The following is a 13239-nucleotide window of genomic DNA, read 5'->3' as shown; positions in this document are numbered from 1 at the left end:
TTTCCCTCCCCATGCAAAATTCAATTCACATCTTCCCATAAATCCTGCCTGAGGCTTCCGATACAATTTCTGAGGCTCATAACCCCATCACAAGGTCACTCCAAAATTAGTTTGGAGGCAGCTAGCAGCGTGGCAGGCACGGTGGACCAGGGAACAGGGAAATCATGCACGGCTTCTTTTGGATGATATTTATGCTTCCCAAGTTAATCCAACTTCTCATGCCATCAACCACCTCAAAATGCATTGACTGCCTTTCTTCTTGGCATGATTTTAATATATCTCCTAAGCTAACCACGTAATAGAATAGATGCATTCAACATACCTTGCAAAGGGTCGTCAGTCCCTGTATGTTGTGGCTTATGAGCATTTCAGCTATTTCTTCCTCCAAAGCAAAGAGAAATTAGCATTGTGCTCCTAATGTCAACCAAAATGTTTTGATGTATTCCATTGTGTGATCGCCAGGATGCAATAATTTCCAAAGAAAGCTCTTTTTCCACGGAGAGCCAACAGCTCATTCCTAATACCTGGATGGTTACCATCACACCCACCCTAATTTCACACTTGAAAGAAGGGCTTATGTTTCTCCAAGGAAATAATTAAAGAATTAAAACTTCAGTATGTGCCTTTTGTGATTGGGAAAGTAACACATGCTTATTGTAGAAGACTTGGAGACTGTCAATCATGGAAGGAAGAGGTTTCACAATGTACTATACAGGTGGGCTTTGGCTTTATTTGACCTTGCTCTTCTCAGGGGATGATTTGAGTTCAGGAGAAAAAAAAAATCACTCACAATCTCACTGTCATTAAAGTTGTGCTATATTTCATTTTTAGTCTTGTGCACGCATGTGTGTGTGTATGTGTGTGCATGCATATGTCCTAAATATGTCCATGTGTGTGTTTTACATTGTGGTTATTAACTTACCAACTTGCTAATCTATACATTATGTTTTATGCCTTTTTCACACACTAGTAACTGACAGCATCTACCCATGCCAGGAAATTTTCTCCAACACCATTTTATCAGCTCTGTTACATTTTGCTATGTAAATTTGCTAAGGACGCTTAATCATTCCTCTTTTCCTAGCAGTGAAGGGATTGCCAGTTTCCTATTATTAATGCCAGTGTGGAAAGCATGCTATTTCTGACTATTGATTGAAGATAAATTCCTAGAACAGAACATCTAAAGATTAACAAACACTTCAATGGATCTCGGCACCTGTGGACATACGGCTCCTCCTCTTCTTTTTACTTTATCTGATTGATTGATTGATTGATTGATCGACTGATTGATTGTGGTGCTGGGAATTGAACCCTGAGACCCACACATGCTGGGCAAGACTTACTGCTCTTTGGCACAGGAAGTTCTGTGGAGTTTCCTGCTGTTTACGGTTACATTCATGAAGCTTTAACACATTGACACTCTCAGCTGTGGCCTCAGAAAGCTTAGGCTTCCACGTGGTAAAGATGTGATTGCTTTATTGTATGTTTCACCCCAGTTTAAGACACCGGGGCTTCTTTAAGGGAAAGGTTACTAATATGGCATGTACAGATTTAGAATCAGGGGGTCTATGAACTTGTATGAGAAAAAAAAATGCATCCTTATTTTCTTTAGCCTCAAATTGAAACCAGCACATCCTTCAAAAATGAATGTCACAGCCTGGGCTGTGGGGATGGTGGCTTTTCACCCAGGAAGCCACGGGGGTCTCTGTACCACGCTGCTCGGTAACAGGCGTTTCCCATCACCCGTCCCCTGACACACAGGGGACATGTTTCCAAGGTTTCATTCAGGCTGCAGTAGAACACACCATGTCTCAATTTTCAATATATTTTGAACATTGCATTTCAATATATTAGAATTCCTCAGTCTACGAATTGTGTTTTATGAAATTAAAAACATTATTTTGAGAAAAGATTCACAGGCAACCCAGAACTGTTGTTGAAATCCAGGGCACCAAAAAGTAAGGGCCCTTGTTTCAGAGGCCACCATGAGCAACTGGGAGGAAACACAGATTTGCAGGTGCAAAGCAGTCTGCAAGTTGTTAGGGGTTCTAGGAATGTAAGAGATAGGTAGGGAGGGAAGGGGGGCAGGTACTTAGGTAGGTAGGTGGATAGATAGATGATAGATGACGATTGATAGATAGATAAGGTGGGCACCTCTCCCCTGAGCCCCCCCCCCCACTTGCTGGGCGTGTTTCGACCAATAGACATTCATAACCACAGGCCCCAGCAACCTGCTTCTTTGTCTGGCTCAGAGAGCAGAGTGGCTTGACCAGTGGTCACTGGGCAGGCCACATGCTTTCCCCTGCAGTCTTGGACCCCTGCCAGGGTGTAGATGATGCCAGGTGGCTGTCCTAACTGATGAAGCTGTCAGGTTGTTGCCCTAGCTCTAACAGATCACACATGTTGCTGAAATGCATAAAGGAGACCCAGCCCTGAGCCAAGGTTCCTAATCAGTCACAGTGACTCTGCACCCAGCCCTCTCACCCAGGACACCTGGGCAGCTCCCTGCAGTCCCCAAAGCACCCTCCATATAAGTGTTCCTGAGAATTGCCTCAGGCTGGTCACCCTGCTGTTCGGTGCTTCTGTCTTTGGGACCCCAACTGGCCCCCACCCAGGGACAGTTTGGGGAAGTCCCTGGTGGGAACACTTCTGCTGGCATTTTGGGGGTGAGTCAAGTCATAGTTATTTTCAACACAGTAAAGCACCTAACACATTTGCCCTTGACCCAACCCTCCACCTCCCTAAGACTCAGTATGAAGCACAGGACTTCAGTCTGGGCAGACCTACTGACCCGCTGCTGCCCCACAGGTGCCACCTGCCCTCAGGAGACTCAACCTGCAACTCCATGAAACTAATCTCCTCCATTGTATGATTTCTGCAGTTAACTGAATCCAGAGCAACCTATTCTTTAGTTTTGTGAATAAATGAATTCCCTTTTACTTGCATCCAAATGTCAAAGGACTTAAAGGAACAGGTGATCTTGATGTCGATACAGTCAACACCATGAAAGCATGCTACTGTCAGAGCTCTGGGAGACCTAGACCAATCCCAGCCATTTGCATTCCGTAAAACCTCCATCTTTTGAAGATTCCAGGAAATCAATGTGCACACCATAAGGCTACATATATTGAAACACATCTTCACTTCCCAATCATCCTCTCATGTGGCTGCCACAGGCACACATGGGGTCCCCTTTCCTTCAATGGCTCCATGCAGGTTTTCTCCCTGCGGATCTGTTACAAGAAGGACCTACAAATGAAATAAAATGCTGCTCCAGCTCACATGCATCATGTGCCTCCATGAGGGTATTCAGAATGCACTTAGCAAGTCCCCCAGGCACAGACATTGTGCAGGGACAATGCTAAGTGGCTGCAGACAAAGAAGCCCCAGACCCGATGTCCACTGAGCCAAGAGGAGGACTCTTACGCACAGTCTCAGCTGAGTTTCTCTGCACATTTCAAAATCGATCCTGATACAATTACATCTTCTATTGGTATTCTGTCCACAAAGGAGAAACTCGTTTTCTCCAGGGTATTTTAGCATTCACATTACAGCAAAAGAGGTCACCGGCTTTGCCATGGGCAGCGAAGTCATCCCAGCCTCTTAATTCCACAGCAGAAAAACTGGGTCTGCCTATAAGACAAAGATTAAGTACCCAGAGCCGTCTGCATTTACTGATTGGAATCTTTAGTTTAAAGAAACAAACCTCTTCAAAACAGTGAGATGAAAAAGCTCTTACTGCCACCTATAATTAGGATGGCTGGCTAATGGACCACTTCTCCTGCCACTGATCACAAAGCATTTAAACTGAAGCTAAGGGTTCCTTTTAGAAAAAGTTTTTAAAACTTGCAGAAGAGTAAGGTTACATTTTAAAAAGGAAAATAAATGGGTGACTCAGAAAAAAATGAAATGGAAGTAGCCAGGTGCTCAATAACTCAGTGGATCCCTGTGGGAAGTGAAAACCAGTTGACTCAGAATGAGATCTGGGAACCAGGAAAACGCAGCCCTGACCCATGCCATCACGAGAAGCCGGCTTCTGTGGCTCAGCACAATGCTTTTGAGGCTTTTCTGTGATTTTAGTGAACCACAGGCCTGCTCCTTTTCAATTCTGAGCAGCCTCCAGGGCTTGAATATGCCACAGTTGTTTATGCTCTCAGCAGGTGACGGACACTGGGGAGTTTCCCATTTGGGGCTATCATGGAAAAGGCAAAATTATATTGACAGAAAAGAGGCCACGCTTGCCTGGAATTGGGATAGAAACAGGAATTCCGTACAAAGGGGCCAAAGGAGAGCGGTTCTGGGGCAGAGGTGTTGAAGAACTGGACTGCAGTGAAGGTGAGCCCCTGAGCACACCTCCTGTTCTCCCTGAGTGTGAGCTGAGACCCAGGTAATTGCAAGGTTGTGCATTTTGTACTCAGAGCTAAAGAAAAGGCTCTGGGTAGGCAAACAAAGTCCCTGCCCTCATGGCTGGATTCTCCGGCGGGTGTTACATTGAACAGGGTTAAAAGACTCAGAAAACAAATGCCAAATGTCTTCTTTGATATAAGGAGAGTAACTAAGAACAGAGTAGGGTCGAAGAGCATGAGAAGAAGATTAACATTAAACAGGGATGAGAGGTGGGAGGGAAAGGGAGAGAGAAGGGAAAATGCATGGAAATGGAAGGAGACCCTCAGAGTTATACAAAAGTACATACAAGAGGAAGTGAGGGGAAGGGGAAAAATAATATAAGGGGGACAAACGAATGTCAGTAGAGGGAGCAGAGAGAGAAGAGGGGAGGGGAGGGGAGGGGATGGGAGGGGAGGGGAGGGGGGATAGTAGAGGATAGGAAAGGCAGCAGGACACAACAGACACTAGTATGGCAATATGTAAATCAATGGATGTGTAACTGATGTGATTCTGCAATCTGTATATGGGGTAAAAATGGGAGCTCATAACCCACTTGAATCAAATTGTGAAATATGATATATCAAGAACTATGTAATGTTTTGAACAGCCAACAATAAAAAATTAAAAAAAAAAAAAGACTCAGAAGTCCCAGGGACCCGCCCCAACCTGCTGGCTCATGTCTGGATGTTGAAAGCTGTCAGAAGAAAACCTCTTGAAGAGCTGACTTAAGTCCCAACCTCTGTATGTAAACAATAAGGTAGGCAAGACTGTCCAAGGGAACAGTCACAATGAAATTTCTAGAACATTCAAAGCGAGATGGTATTTTTCACAGTGGGATGGTAAGTAAGGCCTCTCGGGATGGATCCTATGATCTTTCTTTTGTTTCTTTCTCTAATGTTCCATAAAACACCATTATCCTCTAAGCTGCTCCCCAGACCGTCAAGAACAGATCCCCCAAACACACCATCTGCTCCATCAAGCTGGGCCACCAGAAAACCAGGGCCAGCTCAGCATTTATCAGGAAGCTCAGAGCACAGAGACTCACCTGAAGTTCTGGGGAGCCCCAAACCACCAAAGGGACCCACCTAAGCCAAGCACATGTCCCCTCCCTGAGAAACAGCTGCGGTGCTCAGGCGGAGCACAGTGTACCCACCTCTTTACAAGGAACACTTCAGAACCCCTGTGACTACAGATCTTCCCAACCCTCAGCACATAAAAGAATATGCTCATGTTTTGTACGGTGCATGCATTTTACCTGAACCATATGGATGACCTATAAGTAGGCTATGGGAAAACAGAGGTAGGTCTATAGACATGCACACGTAGATATTGACAGGGCACACATGTGGATATTGATGTATTTTTTTCTCTATAGTGTGGTTGCTGAAGATTTCCACCCTTAAAAGGGCCATGAAGGTCTGTGCCTATGAGAGACCCCCTTCCCCGTCCGACACACACTCCAAAGTTCAAGTTCAGAAACATGCATGAGAACGAACAGCAGCACAGATGCTGTTAAACGTAGAACACTGAGTGTCATGCTGGAAGCTTCTGCCACCCCGGACAGCTTTCGTGATTCCAATGAATGACAAGTTTTTTTTCTTTCCTTGAAGCAATAGCAGGTTTGTCATCTCTGCTCAGTGACAACCCCACAGCAACCCAACATTAGCGGCGACCTCCTGCGTGCGGGTGCCTCCGTGAAGTACCAGCAAGCAGCCTAATAGAATCATTGCTGCTATTGGGTTATTACTTATGCTGCATTTGAAGCTCCAGCCGAAAAAGCAGCCCCTGTTTCCGTCTCAGGGTGTTCCGCAGATCCCATCCAACACCAACAGCAGTTTCCCCACAAAGACCCGCAGCAGTAACTCACTGTTGTTTCCCATGGAACAGGGATGTTAAATAATTTAATTCTAGATTGGTTTCCCTACTTGGAAATGGGAGCTATTAAATAGCAAATATATGGATGTAATAAAAGTGGAGCAAGGGTAAATTAAGGCAAGCCGCACACTCCCCGGTGTGGCTGAGGAACGGGCTTGATCGAGCGTCAGGGAGGGGTGAATAGCCCAGGCTGGGGCATAATTCCACAGAGAGCTGGGCTCTTAACTCCCCTTAGCTGGAGTGCCACTGCGGTGTGTGTTGCTGGGGCTCTGCTCCCAGAGGAGCCAGTGCCTACAGCTTGCACGGAGGGGCAGACTCAGGGCCACCTGCACAAGACCCACCGTTCTGTCCTTGCCACGCCTAGAGCATCCTGCATCTGACGCTGTGTTTCCCGGGCTGGACTCCCCAGGAAGGCTTCGCCTCCCCTCCCCTCCCCTGCATTCATTCAGTGCTTCTCTCTGAAGTGGCACGTTTCTGTGGGGCTCTTTAAGTAGCTGTGTGAGTGGTCACGCTGTCCATGTTCTTATTGGAGTTTTCCCCGCCCTCTGCTCAGAGTCCCACTCTCAGGTCAAGGTAATGTGGACGCTCAGAGAGGCAAGTTGTTCTCCACCATGGTGCATAAGGCTCACAGATGAACCTTTTTTAAAACCAATTCATCTCCTAAGGGACGCTTAGGTTGGTTTCTACTGTTGGGCGTTTTAAAAAAAATGCTACAAGGAACACCCATGTACATGCCCCCTACAGCCACGGCTGGGCATTTATCTGGAGCAGATGTCCCCAGAACTGCAGTCGCAGGGCCATATGGAGGCACGTTTTCGATTTCATTAGCCAGATAATGACAAATACATCGTCACAGTGGGCAACGCATCTTACAATTCCTCCAGCAGTGTCTAAGAAAGCTGTTCCCCCACATCCTCAGAAAAAAATGTTCTTATTATTTTCATCTCCTTTTTGGCCTATATAAATAAGAAAAGGGAATAACCCTCAGATTGCTGTGCCCCTGAGGTAGACGTTATGCCAACAGGGCTCAAAGGAAGGGCTCCGGCAGCTTCTGAGTTCAAACACACGGGGAAACGCCGCCCATCCATCAAGGGCCCTCAAACCATGGGGGTTCAATTTAAACCCTGAAGACAGAAGCATCAACCACCACGGTCCATGAGGGCTCAGGAGTGAGCACGGCTCACAGCGCACAGGCAGGCTCACAGCCCAGGGGAAGTGCCAGGTCCTCTCGGGTGCTCTGCACTGGTTCACAGCGTGTGCATGTGATGCACTTGGTTTCTGACAGAGCAGGAAGGATGCTCTTCTTGAGGCAGCCAGAGAGGACCCGGAGTGTCCCTCTGCTGACCTGCCGGCCTGCCCTGGGATGAGCAGAAGAAATGTGAGAACAAGCTCTAGATTCCCTGAGTCTCAGTCCACACGCCTGTCCTCTCCTTCAAGAAATCCCCACCACCATAGAGCAAGTGTATTCTTGATAGCCCAGCGACGAGGACACTGCGGCTGTTGAAGGGATCGAAAGGCCACAGTTGCCCACGAGGAAAGACAAGCCACCGGACAGCTTGAGGCACTGATTCAGGCTTGTTTCTGGGTTGGGTTTTTGCTTTCTGGATGTCAAAAGGGTTGCAGTGTCTTGACAGGTCGCTAGAAAGTGATCTCTAAACAGAGACTTATGATAATTAGGAAAAGAAACCCTGCGGACCTTCACTTCCCACTCCCAGCCTGCCATCCAGCAGCACTTGAGCAGCAGTGGACAGAAATCGTGGAGACTATCTTCTCCAGCAACCGAGTGTGTTTGAGTGACCAGTAATGCCTCCATTATAAGCAAATCTTGCCTAAGACGAAAAGAGGTCCAGCTCTCTGGCTTCAGATCTGGGCGAGCCACCAGACGGAGCCAGCGTGACCCAGCCCAGTCTCCCCTCCCATCTTCCAATCAGCTATCAAAACACGAATGCTCAGAACCCCCAGAAACCATTCCCACGGCCACGGTGCATGGCAACTTTTTAATTTTTTTTTTTCAGTTTTCCATAGCTCATCTTTTTCTAACTCAAAAACAATCCCTGCTTACTAAGGAAATTTTCAAAGACACACAGTGAGCTAACAAAAAGAGACAAGCTCCTCAGCTAACACTGCCACTCGGGGCTGACATCCTCAGCATTTGCACCCACGCCTTGGCCACTGCCCTGCCCTGGGGTTATTTTATCAGCAACACTGGTACCACCCAGCCATCCCTTTTGTAATCAAGTGCTTTGTTATCCTGGCTTGAAGATGTAATTCATGTTGTGTGCGGGAAAAGTCACCAACTTAAAGTGCATAATTCATGGATTTCAGTTTGTTGGGAGTTGTATGTCCATCACCATTATCTGATCTTAGAGTATTTTTATTTCCCCCAAAGAAAGCCCACATCCCTCAGCGGTCACATCTGTCTCCATCTCTGTGATTCTGTCTATTCCAGACGTGTCCTCTAGACAGAATCGTGCATGCATGGTCCTTTGTGTCTGGTTTAATGCACGTGGTGCATCTTCAAGGCCCTCTGTGTTGAGCAAGATCCATGCTTCTACCTTTTAACTGCTGCCTAATACTCCATCCTATGGTCACTGCTGTGTCCTTCAGGCTGGGGTCATATGCACCTCCTGGTCATTGTGGCGAGAGCTGCAGGCATATCTGTGTGCACACACTCTGTGGGGACGCTTGCCTGCAGGCCTCTGTGTGTGCTGGCTAGTGGGACTGCAGGGCCTCCGGTAGTGCTGTCACGTCCAGTCCTTCCTGCTGTTGCTCCTTTGCTCTCCTCGCATCTTGTCCAGCGGGCCCAGGGACTGACCTCTCTAACTTTCTTCTTCATCTTCTTTTTCAAGCTTCTCCTTCTCCTCCAGTTTCCATTCCACAACTCTGACCTGGTTTTCTGTAGTAGCAAATCCAGCAGCCAGGGCGGCCCAGCTTCTCACCTCCATTCCCATCTCCAGCGCTGCTGCAGCTGACTGCAGGCGACCCTTGAAGGAACATGGCTTAGTCTGAATCTGAGAAGACAGACAAGGTTCTAAAATCTTCTCTAGTTCACACAGGAATCCCTGCCTTTGACTATGAGGTTGTGAGGTTTTCCAACTTATTTCTCATGGGGAAATCGCCATCTGTCTCTGGGTCTTGCCAGGAGCCGGCCTCGAGGTGCACTGGGGTCCCCGGGGACCTGTGCAGATGGAGACCTGCTGGCTCAGACAGGCTCGCGGCCACCAGCGGCTCCTCCCACTGCCTGTGTTAGGAGATGGTCCTGATCCCATGCCCAGGTCCCCGCCCACACTCAGGTCCTGTGGATCACAAAGGCACAGCTAAGATGACTTCTCTCCCCTGTGTTGGCACCTCCACAAACACTCCTCTGCGGTTCCGGTGCCAGCTAATGCGGGTTTCCATGGGAACCTGGGAGCGGGAGGCCGTCAGAGGTACTGCCAACACTCCTCCATCTTCCTATAGCAACCCTGCTGTCTTTGGTCCCTACAGGTTGCTGAAACAGACCTTGGTGGCTTCCCAGCATGTCCCGTCAGTCTTTTGTCTGCGGGGCAGGACGCTGGTTCTGCATTGGGCTCACAGCCTGCACAAGTGGTTTCCCAAGTCCTTCTGAAGTCGGGTGTAGAAAGGTGGTCACATTCTGACCAATGAGGAATAAGAGAGAAAACGGGGGACAGCAGGAAGGTCATTTAGGAAGAGTTGTCCCCATAAAGACCTTTCTAGTCACTTTTCTTTGGCCTGCAATGCAGATGCGATGACTGGTGCCCTCACGGCCGTCTTATCTATGAGGATGTCAGCCATGCCTTAGCACATCAGGTGCCTGGGACCCTAAGGGTACCTGGGAACCGCTTTACCAGCCCTGGCCCGCCTGTGTTGTGGCTTCTTTTATGTGAAAGAGAAATTTCTATCTTATTTATGCCATTCTTATTGGGTTTTTAAAAAAATTAAACAAATGATCCTAAATGATCTTGACAAATATAGTTTGAGGCTTGTTTAGCATGGCTAGTCATCCTAACATTATATAGTCAAGATTTCAATCCTATCTGGCCAGATCTGAAATACCGTTTAAATATCAATTACTTTTTATTTACGACAGCTCATTCTATTACTTAAAACACATTTGTTTTAAAACAAAGCACATTACCTACAGTAAATGGAAAGTCAGTACTGCCTGGAATAGGCAGATGACGATTAGAGAGAGAGATTAAACTGTAGCTGTTCAGTCCTCCTGTCTGCAAGCTATCTGCAAGGAACGGAGGCTTTGGAGACATATGGTACTCTGGGGGAGATGGATTTCCTCCACTCCACAGCCTTGCTAGGGACTGAGCATAAGCTTCTGTCACTTTTCAGGTCTGTGTGCCACCTGACGTCACCCAAGATCTGCTGTGGGTGAGCCTGGGAGACACTTGTGTTTAAGACCATGCAAAACCCGGATGCCTCGTGACCTATCACCTGAGCGGAGGCAGGGTCAGGATGAGCAAGAGTCTGAGAGGCACCATGGGATTTGAGGGACAGAGTATAATGATTATCTGCTTCTTTTCCAGAATGGGAGCCAATGCTGCTTAGTCAAGACAGATCTGAGCGCTGCGATAACATTCACATCAGTCCTGTTAGGATGAGAGGCCCACAGCCCGCGTCTTCAAACAGGGAAGGTATGTTGCAGTGCAGATAAGAATCTGCAGAACTTGTCACTTCCATTAAAGTGTCTCCTTAATCCACAAAATTACACCTGCCACAGGGACTTAACTTCATTAACGCGACTCCCTGATCCGCAGTGGATTATCATAATACAGAGCTTCCTGTGCATCCCAGTGACCACGCTGCCACTAAGAAGAACAGCAAAGCAGGCAGGAAAGTTAAAGGACCTAGAGAGCCAAGCAGTTCCCGGGGCCAAGCAGTTCCTGCGGTTAAAACAGTCCCTGGATGATGCGCTTCCCAGCGGAAAGAGTGTCTCCTCCCTGCCCTTGGCCCCTGGCTGTCATGGTGCAAGGCTTCCCTCATGGAATTATCTATAGCTGAGAAGTTCCAAGTGAGGACAACCGGTGAACGTATCAATCAATGTATTCAAAGTCTCCATTTTCATCCTGTATGTTTTATGAAATAGCAAAATCCTCAGGCAGCCCCATGGCTTCCTGCAGACAGTCATTACCCACCAGCCTTCCCCAGCTTCCGGCTTGCTCCTCAGGAGGGGCAGCCTATTGCGCGTCCCTCTCAGGACACTGTCTGCTCACAACAGAGCCCGGATAGAGTCTTAATGCATGTGCTCTAGACACCTTCCTATTTCAAACAGGTAGATTAGAGGCCGTTCAGTACAGGTGTGCACAGATGTTATCCCACTACACACACTAACAGAGACATGGTCTCCCTCCAACACTTCTTCAACGAACATTTATAGACAGCCCTTTGTGAACCCAACATGCCATAAGGCTTGGCACCCAGCTGCAAACCAGCCTTGATTCCTAAACCCAAAGAGCTTCCAGCTTAGATTTCCCTCATCAAGCAATGCCTGGTGGATGCAATGCAATGTGTCCCTCAGCAAGTATGTCATGTGACTTACATGTCACATACAACATGTGCATGTAGGAGCATGTTTAGATGGATGTGGCCATATCTATGTGCACACATGATACCTTTTCTGAGTACATACACAGAAGGCACTACACATACAATCATACGTGTGTGTACAAACTTGCTTTTTCTATTTCCTGCTCTGAGGTCAAGTTTCCAATCCTGGCAATGGAAATGGTGAGGGATGAAGAAGTTTCCCTAGGCAGATGGTACAGGGATACCAAGCCTCTGGAAGCACCTGAATGTCCCACCAGGGCCTTGTCTCTCAGAGAAGACACTGACTCGGATGAAAGAAGAGCCAGAGACAGCAAATCCATGTGCATTTAGAAGATGAGAATCTGGAAATCCACAGAAAAGCAGTTTCACCTCCATTGTAGCTGCCACCCTCCACCCTCAGAGGGTTCTAGTCTTCCCCTCTGTGCCCGAGAGAGATTCAATTATAATCAAAAAGTCAAGTTTAAAAAATGCTTAGTAATGGTTCAAATCCTTTCACAACTTATAGAAAACATTACAAATGCTAATTCTAATAACTCAAGACAGTAGATGGCAAAAAGAGATCACAATAAAAATTAAAAGAGCATGGATTGAGACCCTTTCCCCCAAACTTACCTTCCTCTTACTGGTAAAGAACAAATTATCCATCCATTATCCATCCATCCATCCATCCATCCATCCATCCATCTATCCATTCATCTATCAATCTACCCATTTTTTCATCCATCTATCCATATGTCCTAATTTTTGCAGCTGCTCAACACAAAGAAGACCTTCTGCAGAGAGAGTACCTCGTGTCCCACGGCAATCTGCGGGCACTAACCATGCACATGTGTGGGGTCATCCAACCCACCCATGTAGCCACTATAACTGCATAAACACCAGGAAGGAACTCAAAACTCAAATACACATTTCCTCTTTCTCCTCTCATTGGCTCCACAAGTGAATCTTCAGGGGGAAAAAAACATCTTCAAATACTGGCCACAAGAGGAAGAGGACAAGCTATCGCTGCAGACGACCCAGATTCTCAGCTCCCACATTGAGCAAAGGGCACAGAAGGGAATTCAAATCGAATCACCCCCGAATTGGGTTCCAATGCTCCTTGGTAATGAACCACGGAAAAAAAAGTAATAACTATCAACCGAGATTCATTACCTCTGTATTATAATAAATAATGGGAAATGAATACATTTTCCAAACATGGAGCTATGAAGTTTAAAACTTCATTCCAGAAATAATGGCCTACATACCCAGATTCCTCCTTTCATTATTGTTCAGATTTTCAGCAATATGAAAAGCAAAAAAGAAACCTAAAAGTAACAAAAATGTGACCAGACTAGGAATTCTCCAGAGCCACAATGAGATTCTAGGAAAGTGGAATAAATCAGAAATTACCGAGTCTCCAAGTCTCTCTCTGCCCAG

At 46.9% G+C, this 13239-nt stretch overlaps 1 protein-coding gene across 1 annotated transcript in view; it reads right to left on the bottom strand.

Moving 5' to 3' along the window:
• The window catches only part of Tmem132d (transmembrane protein 132D), a 506271-nt gene that overhangs the window by 258706 nt on the left and 234326 nt on the right, over positions 1-13239 (bottom strand). The gene's annotated exons all lie outside the window — the stretch shown is intronic.

This window comes from Marmota monax, unplaced genomic scaffold (assembly GCF_021218885.2).
Source record: "Marmota monax isolate L192 unplaced genomic scaffold, Marmota_monax_Labrador192_F-V1.1 WCK01_AAM20220418_F8-fsc00200, whole genome shotgun sequence".
Classification (NCBI taxonomy): domain Eukaryota; kingdom Metazoa; phylum Chordata; class Mammalia; order Rodentia; family Sciuridae; genus Marmota; species Marmota monax.
This window is presented reverse-complemented; position numbering and strand designations above follow the sequence as displayed.